This window comes from Terrapene carolina, unplaced genomic scaffold, assembly GCF_002925995.2.
Source record: "Terrapene carolina triunguis isolate 2854851 unplaced genomic scaffold, T_m_triunguis-2.0 Scaffold97, whole genome shotgun sequence".
Classification (NCBI taxonomy): Eukaryota; Metazoa; Chordata; order Testudines; family Emydidae; genus Terrapene; species Terrapene triunguis.
The window spans coordinates 12,491,679-12,506,040 of NW_020664448.1; the positions used below are offsets into that span (position 1 = coordinate 12,491,679).

The following is a 14,362-nucleotide window of genomic DNA, read 5'->3' on the forward strand; positions in this document are numbered from 1 at the left end:
AAATTTTGACAAAAATTTTCCATAGAAAAATTAAAATTCTGAAACTTTTATCTGGCTCCATCTCCAAATGATACATATCTAAGCATAATGTTGCCAGCTCCTGCTGTTTTATCATGATTGCCATATTTGGTATTGTTCATAGAGCGCCAGCTTCTGAGGCCATGGGATTATGGGAGAATCTTGGTTTTCGTAGGGGAAAATAGAGAGTTTCTGACCCTCATAGTCGCTGAGAAAAGCTTGGAAATGTGCACTCTGAAGGTTCAAAAACTATAAGGAAAATAAAAAGAACCCAACATTAGTTATTTTTTAAAATCTCATGATGTTTTTAAGATCATCTTGTAATTTTTTAAAAAAGACCATCTCTTGGTTTTTGAATCCTGGGGATTGGAAATACTGCAACTAACACAAGCAACCTTTCTTTACTATTACCATCAGCCCCCGACCCATTGTATTCTGAATTCAGCTGTTGTCCCTATTTAGAACCCGATCATGCATTTTGTAACATGCAGGAAGACTGCCGGAACTGCATGACCCCTGTTCACTTCAGTGAGGTGGTGCTTGTTTGGGGATATTGGCTTTGTGTTGGCACAGAAGTCTGCCTGTCCTGTACACCATGCAGGATTGGGGCCATAGATTGTAAGGTCTATAAACATTGTACTTGCAAACGCAGAACAAAAAGATCATGCCTGCCTGAAAGAACTAATAGTCTGATGAAGGCAATATACTGGGAGGAAAGAAAGTGCTTCAGATTCAAAATAAACATTAAAGGGTAAAATGAGTTATTTACTGCAAGAGAGAATGAGACGCATTTATGAAGGAAAAGAGGTGATCAGTGATTTTTAGTTGATATCACAGAGAGATGTGCAACATCCTGCTTTGAAATTTATCCTAAAACTAAGATAATCTTAGGGATGGAAACAGGAGTTAATGTTCCTGAATATGCTAATTGGAATCAATTCTGGCAAAAAGTCTAACTTCCCCCAGAAGGATATTTACTAGCCCAAGGGCTGGAATCATTTACAGGTCTGGCTTGGTGCTACGATAAAAAAAAACATTTTAAACAGTTAAATGTAGGAATTATCTAAATTGATTTAGTATATTCAAAATGTTCATCTCACGTTCAGCAAGATTTTAAATGTTTCCATCCCATATGGCAAAGTCCTATAGAACTGAACAACAAATAGCAGCTCTTCTATAGTTTTTTTTCAATCATCTTAGCAGAATTATGTCCATACTATAGAATTGTATAGGATTGTTTAAAAAACTCCAGTGCCACACCTTTAGAAAGGATCTTATTTCTATAGTAAATGTCATGGGTTGTTAAAGCAATAGTGATAAAATGCTTAGGGGATACTAATGATTAAAGTTTTGAAATATTAGAAATGAGAATTTTAGGCCACGTTCCCCCTCCCTAGTTTTACATGAACTGACTCCTTGTTTCAATAACATTGGAAATAGCCCTTAGATTCTATGTGCATCAGAGAACTAGGGATTTTGCATATGAAATATAGATATTTCAACAGAATTTTATAGGCAACGTCCTTATGTTGTGAGGAGGTCTAAAAGGCATGGAGGGAGGAAAGTGAGATAGGAAAATATGCATGCAAAGAGATGCAGAAGTACTAATAAAGCAACCTCTCAGGTGCACTGTAAAGAGTGTTATGCATGATATAGCAAATGGCCATGAAGACTCAGAAACGATACAGAAGACTCCAGAAGAAGGCATCCAGCACAAAGAAAGGGGTAAGTGCATATGCTGTAACTACTGAAATGCTGGTTGTGCTAAGATACGAAACAGGGAGTTCATCTTTTCAGCAGAGAAATGGTCTAGAGCAGCGTCAGCCCAGAGAATAAGATCAGTCCATATGAAGGCTACTTGGGTGCAACAGTGTAAGAATTTAGATAGAGAACACAGTGTCCTGTCCCTTTAAATGTTTGAGCGCTCTCCACTCCCCAGTGCAAAACCTTGTCTTTGTTTCAGTTTTGCAGCCAGAACAATTACGCAATCACAGTGCACAGTTGTGTTTCTATCAGCTCCCTCTAGGTTTGTGTCTCTCTCCTTCTCTATTGGATCCAGAAATATAATATTTGACGACAAGGAATTTATATCCCACCAGTGTCCAGTGCTCCCACTGATTGAACATGAAGAAGAAAAACTACGTAAATAATACTATGAAAAAGGGGACAAAGTTCACCTATTGGCACAGGGTGTCAGACTGCTGTTTTTGCTCCTGGGACAGCCAGCTAGAGGGGGCAAGTAGGTAAATAAAGATAGAACTACGGATACAAGTTCTGCATATACTGCTAGAACTGTTCAAACAGAGCAGTGAAGGGGAAGTAAACAGCCATCTTTGTTGACCTTGTGCAAGCAGGCAGCCAGGCAAACAGCCAGCAGCCTGCACTGAGTGTCTATAGCCAGCAGAGGGAGACCAGACATGCCAAACCCATGAAAAAAATGCAGAAATTTGGCTTAATTTGCTTGTGAGTTGCTTGTTGGCTAGTTTTTGGCTTGTTGTTTGTTTGGCTTGTAGCTTGTTGCTTCTTTTTTTTTGATTGGCTCCCGGCAAGCAGGGGCAAGGGGGTAAGAGAGTCAAAGATGCACAGTGGGCCCACCACAGTCCCAGACTGCACGCTGGGGGGATCTAGTCACAGAGAGTGTTGGGGTTCTTAGGGATTAGCTTGTTTCAGCCTTGTTTTGAAATGGGATTAGCTTGATTTTTGGCTTATTGTGAAAGTCAGGGTGCTTATTTACCACGTGAAAGTTAGCAACTGTGATGGAGACCAAGTACAGCCAAAGGAAAAATTCTGCATTTTGCCATGTAAGCACATGGCCAGCAGAGGGGGTACAAATAGTGCAGTAACAAATAAAAACAGTTTCCCTGTGGCAGGAGATGTCCAAGAGGCAACAGGAGAGCAGTGAAATGGTGTGGGCAATGTTGGTGAGTTTGATGACAACTGTGAATCATGGGCAGTGTACCTCAAACATTTTGAGCAATTTGTAACCTGCAACACCTTTCTAGATGGACAACAGGTTTCAACCTTGTTGATAGTGATGGGTGAGAAGACATGGACTTCTGTGTGACCTATTATCTCCAGTGCCTGGCACTGCCATGTACACCACAATTATTGCAGCAGTTCAGGGACATTTTTCTCCTATTCCATCAGTGATAGCAGAACGTATCAGTTTCATCAACAACATCACGGAAGTGGAGAGTCAGTAGCACAGTTTGATGTTGCCCTCAGGAGGTTGTCAGAGAACCATCAGTTTGGACAAACACTGAGTGTTGCCCCACGTGACCAGTTAGTCTCCGGATAATGCAATGACCAGGTCCAGAAGACATTATTGACTATGCAAGTGCTTACATACAAAAAGACTGCTGAAGTAGAGTTGCAATGGTGACCACAGAGAAGGATTCTCTGGAATTTAGTGTGAACCAAAAAGTTCATCTCATGAATCACTGAGACAGAGGACCATGCGCACATAAGGAATTTCCATGTGGTTGTAGTGCACAAACTACGCATGCTGAAAAGGATTGCTGGGCATGCCAGTTTATTTGCAGAAAGTGCCAGAAGAAGGGACACATTGCTGTGAGCTGTGGGACAGTTCAACGATCAGCAACACAGAGTAACTATATATTCAAGAAAACATCTATGACAACTGAACCTAATGAAGGATGGAAGTTGGGAATTCATAATCTGGAAGAAGACAAGAGCTCTAGTGACATTGACCAGGACTTACCACTACACGTGTTATTGCAAGCTGGATTCAGAGATGGCATCTGAGTTACACCTTTGATTGAAGGAGTTCTTACAAGAATGGAGTTTTATACTGGAGCTACCGTCTCATTGGTTTCTGCATCTACCTATCAACAGACTTTGTCACACGTTCCTCTGGAAGAAACATCCATGATTTTGAAGAGTTATACTGGAAAAAAGTTGGTCCCAAAAGCGATACTCCAGGTGAAAGTTCAGCTGGATGGACAATCAGTTGTTTTACCCTTGTGTGTGACTGAAGGAAAGCATCTACCATTATTTGGCAGATTTTGGCTTGAGAAGCTCAAGGTGACTTGGACTTATATTGAGGCAATCACAAAAGCACCTAAAAATCTTCAGGAAATACTGGACAGGTACTCCAAAGTTTTTGAAAAAGAGCTTGAACATTGTGTCAGTGAAAATCACTGTTAAGTCTGACAGCCAGCCAGAGTATTGCAAGCCCAGAGCTGTGCCTCTGCTCTGAAGCCTGAAGTGGAAGCTGATCTGGACCATTTAGTGAACACTGGAGTCTTGTCACTGGGCTACACCCATTGTACCAGTGATCAAGACCAATAGGTCAGTCCGATTTTTTGGAGATTTCAAAGTGATATTGAATCCAGTTTTTTTGTGCAGACCAATATCTATTACCTCATACTGAAGATTTGTTTGCTACTCTTAGTGGAGGACAGTGTTTCAGTGAAAAGCTCTCAGCATTATCTTTGGAATTCAGAAGGTCCATGCCTATCTGCATGGTAGATATTTTACTTTACTGATGGATCATTACCCGTTACTTTCAATTTTTGGACCAAAACATGGAATTCCATCATTAACTGCTGTTCATATGCAACAATGGACATTGCTACTTTCAGCTCATTCTTATACTATTCAATTCCATAAAGGGACTCAGCGTGGCAATGCTGATGAACTGTCATATCTACCCGGCCCAAGCTCCCGTCAACCCAAAGACACTTCAGATAAAGTGTTCTATCTCAGTTTGATGGATAGGTTATCCAGCACTGTTATGAGAGAACTGGATTTAGCATAACTTGGACTTGACATAACTTGTAGTCATCTTGTATACTTAGCCACCATAAGCTGGAAGCAAGGACACCACATAGTAAAAAGGAATTTGGCCTTGCTTAGGCAGACAAAAACAACTACAGCTGCCGTGTTACTAACAAGGATAGATCCAGTGAAATGACAGATTTATGGGAATGGAAGGGAGAGTGGATAACTGACCTAGGAAGAACAGGAGTACTTGTGGCACCTTAGAGACTAACAAATTTATTAGAGCATAAGCTTTCGTGGGCTACAACCCACTTCTTCGGATGCATATAGAGTGAAACATATATTGAGGAGATATATACACACACATACAGAGAGCATGAACAGGTGGGAGTTGTCTTACCAACTCTGAGAGGCCAATTAAGTAAGAGAAAAAAAACTTTTGAAGTGATAATCAAGATAGCTCAGTACAGACAGTTTGATAAGAAGCAAGTGTGAAAATGCGGATACAGACTAACACGGCTGCTACTCTGAAACTGACCTAGAGTCTCTGTAAGTTTCTTACTGGGTGTCTGTAATTATAAGTTTCTTGCTGAAGTTGTTTTGCTGATAAGTAGAATAATGATTTATTATTTGCTGTTCTTAGGGAAATCGTTAGCATATTAGGGGCCATTATGAGTTATGTGCTTTTTTCTGGATAAACCTATAAAGAATTTAGTGGGAGTGTATACTTCAGAGAAGTTTGGATTTCTACGAGCTTGGAGTCTGACAGCTACCTCTCCAGCTGCTAGGAGAAAGGCTGGTCACCAGAACCCTTCTGCTGTCACTCCATACCACCTCAGACTTTGGGTAATTATATTTTGCTGTGTTCTAGACTTTTGCTATAGTTTGATGTGTGCTTAGTACTCAATTAAAAAAAGGATTTTTGAGTGGAAGCATTCTTTTGTGTACCAATCATTTATCAGATGGAGGTGCTGTGTCCCCCACTGATTGATTTCCTGACATTGCCTGGATAACAGAGATTAGTTACCATAGCTTTGGGTTAAGACAACCCGGTAACGTCACTTAGCACAGATATCAACAAAGAAACCACTAAGGATGATGTGCTTTCTCTTGTGAAGGGAACGGTACTAGAAGGTACAATGTTGGATCAAAAGAATCCCCAGTTTACACAATTCGTGTCACGTCAACGTGAATTATCTGTGAATAATGCTTGTGTCTTATGGGAAATGTGAGTGATCATTTCGAAATCACTTCAATCTCAGGTTTTGGAAGCTCTTCATGAAGGTCATTTTGGCATTGTGCAGATGAAGTCAAAAGGCCTGGAGTCATTTCTTGTGGCCAGGGACTGACAAAGACATTGAGAGGAAGGCAAAGTGCTGTACAACATGTCAGCAAATTCAGTATGATCCTGGCCTACCTTGTCCACACCCTGGGTCATGGCCTCAGACTCCTTGGAAAGGTATTCACATGGACTTTGGTGGACCACTAGAAGGTTATATGTTTTTGGTTGCTGTCAATGCCCATTGAAAATGGCCAGAAGTTTTCAGAATGACTTCTGCTATATCTACAAAGACAACTGGGCATCTTCATACCTTGTTTAGCAAATTTGGTTTACCATTACAGTTGGTGAGTGACATTGGACTTCAATTCCCTTCTGAAGAATTTCAGAGGTTCCTAGCTTCAAATGGAATTCAGCACATACACTCTGCTCCATACCATCCTGCTATACATGGACTTGTGGAACACTTTGTACAAACGCTAGAGCATGCCTTAAAAGCTAACAAGTCTATTTTGAGACATCAGCAGAAACTGGACAATTTCTTGCTGGTCTACAGGAACATATCACATGCTAGTACCCCGGAGTCACCTGCAACTCTTTTCTTGAAGTGATCTTTGCATATCTGTTGGGACCTGTTATATCCTGATATAGCCTCATGTGTTCAACGTGAGACTTGTCAATATTCTTTTCAAGTTGGAGACTTGGTGTGAGCTTGCAACTACAGTTGTGGAGTGAAATGGGTACCTGGAGAACTTGTAAAATGAACAGGATCTGTTTGGTTCATGGTAAAATTATCCAACAGCATTTTATGGAAATCATATATGGACCAATTGCAGCCTTGACAAGTACCAGAGTCCAGGGATGCTCCAGCAGAACTTTCTGATCCTCCTATTGAATCGCTTTTGTTACAATTCCTAATTTCAACAATTTGGTGGAAGAATCTCTGGTACTGGATCCAGCTGACTCCATACCCAATCTAGCTGATTTCTTACTACCTACTGTTCTTGTTGCTCAGGACACTGTCACACCACCATCACCACATTATCCCAAGACAGTGTGAAAACCAGTTGTGCACCTGAGCTTATAAATTGTTTCGCTAGTAAATTGCTGTCCCAGGGCAGAATAACCCCTTGCAGTTCAAGAGTCTGCAGTGGTCCACCTGCAACTCTTAGTTAGGTCATATTGTGTTAATTGTTAGCCATGTAAACGATAATGTATATGTGCTTGGGACATGTTTTAAGGTAGGGTAGAAGAATGTGATGTCCCATCCTCTTAAATGTTTGAGCACTCTCCCCTCCCCCGTGAAAAATCTCACTTTCATGTTAGTTTCAGGTTTGCAGCCAGAATAAAGTAAGCACAGCACTCTGCTGTGTTTCTATCAGCTCCCTCTGTGTCTATCTCCTTCTCTGCTGGGTCCAGAAATATCACAGAGTAGGCATGTCCTCAGTAAATACACACGCCTCTCTTTGTTATCCTGGTTGGCACTACACTCTCCATGCCTGTCATTTGTGGAATGCTGGGTACTTTCACTCCCATCTGCTCTCTGAGAGGTTTTGTGTGGGTATTTTCAAGTGGAGCATTTGACTTCTCTTTAGCCTCTCATCTCTTTTTCCCCCAATGCCACCCTACTTTATTTCTCCCTAGCTGTGTCTAATGCTTTGGCTAATGCCTTAGGCATTAGAGTATGTGCGCTAGTGATTTCTGCCCCTTTTCCTACAATGCAAACCAGCACCTGCCCTCACTGTGCACTGCAAAGCACATGGAGTACATGGCTGCATCGCTCTATTTGTTTCTCCATTTAAAACAATGCAAGCCCCTACTGTAAAAGTTGAACTCTTTGGGCAAGTTCTCCATTTTATGACCACTCGACTTAGCTTGGAACAGGCAGTGCCAAATGCATTTCTGTCTTGGTTTCATAGTGTATGTCTATATTCATGTAAGGAGGTATGACTCTTGACCTCAGCCTGAGTAGCCTGGTTGTGTCCTGGAGAGAAAAAGAGGGAGCAGGAGGGAAAGAAAGGATTCTGAACTTCCAGGCCAAAGACATTACTGAAGCCCTAGAACTGATGTGCTCCCATTGCTTTTGGCCCCACTCCTCCTCTAGCTCATCCCCTCAAACCACCTTTTTCTGTGGCTCTCTGCACCCACCCTCAAAGGTTTGTCCCTAAATGTTTGGGGATAGATCACCAACTGGTGTAAATCAGTGGAGTCACCCCAATCTGAGGACCTGGCTGTTAGCACGTATCAAAGTGGCATAGTAAGCAGAGATGTCCACCTCTTTGCCAGGAGGTGAGAAGGTTGAGATCAGAAGGAAATCCCATTGGAAAGACTGTGGGACAGCAATAAAGAATTCTGTATGTCTTGAAGTATGATCCTTTACTTAACTCCGCCTTTGTATGCATGTGGTGTGTGTGTGCAAAGAAATGTGATTTTTAAAAAAATCAAATGCCATATGCAAATTTTCTTACCACAAGGAGTTATAACTAGGGTTGAACATCAGGAAATCCTGGCTGCCTGGAAAAATAAACAGTTCCAGCAGCAGTGGTAAAAGGCTCACATAGAGATTTTTACGACGTATGCGGTAATGCATATAACTTATTCATCATCTTGTCATGACAGAAGACTATCAGTAAAAGAAAGATGACTATGCAATGAGCAGACATTGCTGCTGCTCGTATACTAGACACACGTACACAGCAGGGGCTTCTGTTTTCAGGATCATGTCATCTCTTCCACTTGTCTGGTTCTTTTAACTTTTGTCTTTTTATTCCGTGCTGTCAGCCTAATGACTGGAGCTTTCTTATTAAACCATCACATTGTAATGTACGGTAGTATCTGCATCTTGAAAGATTGTATCACCATTTATGGAACTTTTTAAAAAAATATTTTAAAACGCTTGCAAACCCAATATAATAAACAATTGTATCATGAAAGAGGAGGGAAAAATTGGCATTGCTCTCAGTAGTGTCAATTATAGCTAAACTCACAACAAGAGATCACAAAGTAAATTCCACCAGATCTTTAACAGGTTGTTAAAAGTGAAACACTAAAAAAATGTATTATATATAGAACCGGGAACAAATTTCACAAAAATTCACTGAAAAATGCATTATTTTGGAGCACCAACATGACTAGTGAATTCAGGTTGAACTCGGTGAATAGTTTTGGCTGAAAAAATTGATATTTTTAAAGTAAAAATGGCTCTTTTCAGCCACTTCAAAAAGAAACATTTTGACTTTTCATTTTCAAGTGGTGCTTTGTTTCTAAATTCATGTAACTTTTTAAAAAAGGGGAAGAAAAATACTTGAAAATGACTCGAAAGAACACAAAAAACCTGAAAAAAATAATTTTGGGTTGAACAAACCATTTAATTAGACCAGAAACAATTTTTTTCTCTTTTTTTAATTTTGGTGAGAAAAACTGAAAAAACATTGAAATTTTTTTTTGCCACCTGAACCAAAAAATCAGTTATTCATTCAGCTCTTATTCAATGTATTATACTCACAGATACATATATATTTGTACACATACATCCTATGTGTGTGTAGATAGTCATATATCTATACACACATATTTTACATACTAAAAAATATGGGTGTGTACAAAGTACATATATGAATATATATACACATATCACATGTATGCAAATTCATCAAATACCAACATTTAGTTTAGTGATACAGGTGATTCTATCGGCAAATATTTTACCAGTTTATCATTGTTCTGTGTGTTCTGAGGAAAAAGGATCTTTTTCTAAAATACCAATATGCTAGCCAATCTTCATTTAAAAACTGACCCTGAAGAAAAGTTTGGTAAAGAGTTAAAAGCTTTATTTTGTAAAACAAAAATATGAGAAATATGATCAGGATCAGAGAATGTGTGCATTCTATTTCCTAATTTTATTTGGCAACATACAAGAGTGTACACCTTGCATGTACAGTATCTTACAGATGTCAAAAATGATGTTCCAATCTATGACAGAGGTGTTTATTTGCAAATATGGCAGACCATAGTGAAATGCTGCAACAGTGAAGTTTCGTATGGCCACATTCTGCTCCATTATGCTAGTATAGATCTGAGGGCTTGTCTACACTTACCGGAGGGTCCGGCGGCAGGCAATCAGTTTTCTGGGATCGACTTATCGCATCTAGTGAAGACGCGATAAAATCGATCCCTGATCGCTCTGCCGTCGACTCCGGAAATCCACCGCGGCAAGAGGCGGCAGCGGAGTCGGCGGCAGCGCGGCAGCGGTCGACTTTCCCCCGTCCTCACCGCCAGGTAAGCCGACCTAAAATACGCAACTTCAGCTATGGTATTCACCGACACAGAATGGTCTAGGTCTTTATGACAGAAACTTGTTGATTTCCTAAAATATGAGTAGGCAAGTAGGATTATCATTGTAATGTGCTGTATAGAAGCTGGCTGGACTGACTTTTTTAATGTAAGTAAAAGTATTATGATTGCTACTGTAAGAGGTGGGAAGTTTGAATATTCTATTAATACAGTTTCAAGTGATGAGTGTTCTCTGTTTTGATCTTTCACGTTTACCATCTACTCTGAAATACCCAACTTTATTAGTAATATGCACCTAATAGCTTTCCATCCAGAATAGCACCATTCCCTATGCTACATTTTTACTCTGCCTATGCTGGAGTTGATATAGGCACAGGCTGTTTTGTTGGTTTGTTCAATGAAAACCTCAAAATATTTGAAGAAAATTTTAAATGAAAGTGAATATGTTTTTGTCTTCATAGAATTTTTTTTCATGGGAATAAAAAGCTTTTCCTGACTAGCTCTACCTCTAATATCTTTCCGTTAAAATATTTTTTATATTTTTGAAAAAGTCATTTAAAAAAAAATCTACCATCTCTAACCTAGACACTTTCCCCAAAAGTTTTGGATAAATATGGATCTTAATACTGTGACAAAGTTCCTCCTCTGCTTTGGTGGGCCCTGCACTTATTGGCGGATTTGCTCGCCTCAGAGATTCACGGCAGTTTGGCCACTTTTGATAGTGGCTCACACCTGCCGTTCACTCGGCTAACCTCATCACTGGCCAGCATGGGGAAAGGGAGGAGAACAATCCCCGCAGTCTCTGCTGATCCACCTAGTGGGTCAGGGGACAGGCGAGAGGCCTTCCCCTCCTCTTGTATCAAATAGGGAGTTGGGGGGATGGGAGGAACCCGGGCCCGCCCTCTACTCCAGGTTCCAGCCCAGGGCCCTGTGGATTGCAGCTGTCTACAGTGTTTCCTGTAATAGCTGTGTGATGGCTACAACTCTCTGGCCTACTTCTCCATGGCCTCCTCCCAACACCTTCTTTATCCTCACCGCAGGACCTTCCTCCTGATGCCTGATAATGCTTGTACTCCTCAGTCCTCCAGCAGTACACCTACTCACTCTCAGATCCCTTGCACTCGCAGCTCCTCACACGCACCTCACTAACTGAAGTGAGGTCCTTTTTAAACCAGGTGCCCTGATTAGCCTGCCTGTCCTAATTGATTCTAGTAGCTTCTTAATTGGCTCCAGGTGTCCTAATTAATTAGCCTGCCTTAATTGGTTCCAGCAACTTCCTGATTGTTCTGGAACAACCCATTATCTTACTCAGGGAAAAGAGACCTGCTTAATCTGGGGCTAATGTATCTACCTTCGATCACTCTCCTGTAGCCATCTGGCCTGACCCTGTCACAATACTTAATGTTGGCACCTGCGTTGGAAGCTCTTATTCTGTATTATTGACCTATGTGCAAATTCCAGTTAAATTCACAGATAAACACTTCAGGCTATATTCAGCTCTGGCATGTGAAGCTATAATAGCAATAAAGTCAATATAGTTACAGCTGGTCTGAATAACTATCATATGCTTATACCAACCAAAAAGACCCACCCACCAATTGTACCTGTGATTTAAAACTCTCCTCTTGCAACTTCTGCAAGCTTCTTTTTGTGACCAAAAATGCTACAATCCCTTGGCATATTTTATGACCTTTTTATGCCCTAACCATTGAATTTAGCCTTCTCTCAGTAAGTAACACTGCTTCCAGAGAGAGATTCCTGTCAGTAAATTCTGTTAGGTTATACAATAAGCTAATAATAAGGGTAGTAGTGGAGTTTCCATCGCTTGTTACTTTATAAGCAGACTTATAAGATAAAACATTAGAAAATGTACGAAAGTACAGGCGTGGGGTGAACTAGATGATCGAATAGGTTGTTTTCCATCTCTAATTTCTATGGGTTAAAACCACAGCTGCTGCACGGCAGGTGTACTGGGAGATTTAGGGGAACAAGGGACAGGGCACAAGAATTCACTTTCTTGTACAAAATGCATCCAAAAAGCTGTGTGTGCTTGTGTAATAACCTCTCTTACAGGACAAACCCCAGACCATCAGCACTAAAACTGGAATCACCACTGCTTGAGCTAACGGAGTAACTCCTCAAGCTGGGAGCACTAATTGACTCCTTTTTATGTGAACCAATTACTAAATGACAAAAAATCAATGCCAGGATAGGTTACACTAGCACTGTCAGCCATACCCCCTGCACCTCCCCCCCATGGTGTACCCTAGAGACCACTCTGATGGGAGCCCAAACTATACCGTGACAAAGTTGTAGCAAGGACTGCAAATGGGTGCGCTTGGAGGCATTGTGCCAGCTATAGAACTCATAATGTTATCAATGCATTATTATTATGTTTTATTGTTTTTTGTCATGGTACAATCCTAATTACATTCTAATTTGGTTCAAGATGTAACAGGGGAATGTGATGCACAACAGGAGAGGAAGGGTGGTGAGAGTATGAGGGTAGCTATAAAATCATGTTGTTACATATGTTAGTTATTTCACAACTTGACAGTTCCAAATAATCAGAATTTTAAAAAATAAACAAACATGTCATCATCAAAATTCAGATGCAGGATGCTGGAGGAGTGATATTGCTACTTAACATTAAGAAGTGGATTGCAGTAACTATTTAACTGGCCAAAAGAGTTATTTTGAACAAAAGGAAATCTGCAATTCCTTCCTCATACACAGACTGATAGTGAGCTCTCTACTACTGCATTAATGGAAAAAACGACTCTGCCTAATAGAAACACTTTGAAAAAATATGAGGATGTCTGGTCACAAATGAAACTATTGCATACTTTTGCAGTTTATATGTATTAGTCCCCGATACTCATAGGTTATGTTCTCACTTATTTATCTATTTAGTCACTTTAATAACTGATGCTCTGCATGACCTCTAAGGATTCAAATTCTGTATTTGTTGTTGTTAGATTTTTTGTTTTGTTTTTTTCCAGATCTTGCAAATAATGAACATAGACTTTTGTTATTTATATGCTATTTCCATCTTGTCCGTGTATTTATATATGCTTCGTTTCGTTATGTGTTTATATTTGATATAAAACCAATAAAGTTTAAAAAATACAGCTGCTGCACAATCTATTTTAGCACTTTGGAATCACCTTCTTTACATGAAGCATTGACTATAAATGCATTTTAATTTTATTGTATTGATAAATGTTAAGCATCATGGAACACTACAGATTTGGAACTGTGAGCAATGACAACCTTATAATGAATCCCTTGCTTTCAAATGCTCATCGAGGAGCATTTTATCACCAAATTGTATGGGGAATGAGCCCTAGTGCTTTTGTGCTAACGTGCCAATTTTTTTGGATCTGTTTGGATGTAATATGGCTATTTCTCATGGTGAGCACCTGTAAATTGTTATATTCAGGTGAGCAACACTTTGAAATGATAGTGTGTGGGGAGAATGGAGATAGGTGGGCCACTGACTGGCTTTTTTTAAGATTGTATTTTTTTGTCTTTGTCTTCCCTTTCATGCAGGTTATAAGAAGAAATAAATTTTAAGGAAAAGGGACATTCAATGGAAAGGAATCCTCTAAATATTTTTAAGCGCATAACACCTGATGTTTCCGCCAAGATGACTTCTGGTAGGAAAACATTTCAATCAACTTGGCAGATATCGTGCGATCAAGGATACTAATTAGTTTGGAGTGTCCAAACTTTGCCCAGCCAAGGACGACTGTGATGGCATATGGGTAGCCTAAGGCTGCACCTAATTCACATAAAAATGAACAGATTTACAGCTGCTGCTATCTGTAGTTCAGAAGTGAGATCTTCAAAGAATACATAATTCTCCACCTTGATACAAGTTGTCTTGTCTAGCTGCTCAGACTAAAATGGAGCATGCCGGAACCTGTATATTTGGTATTAAGGAGAAGGGTAGATGAATGCTAAATTGTGGAATACCAAGGGCATTTTTCAGCCTATCTGCCCACTCCTGAATTTCTCAGCTGTGAA

The 14,362-nt window shown here is 40.1% G+C and overlaps 1 protein-coding gene across 4 annotated transcripts in view; it reads right to left on the minus strand.

Annotated features, from left to right (window-relative positions):
* Nucleotides 1-14,362, minus strand: part of GRM5 (glutamate metabotropic receptor 5) — a 331,468-nt gene that overhangs the window by 79,085 nt on the left and 238,021 nt on the right. The gene's annotated exons all lie outside the window — the stretch shown is intronic.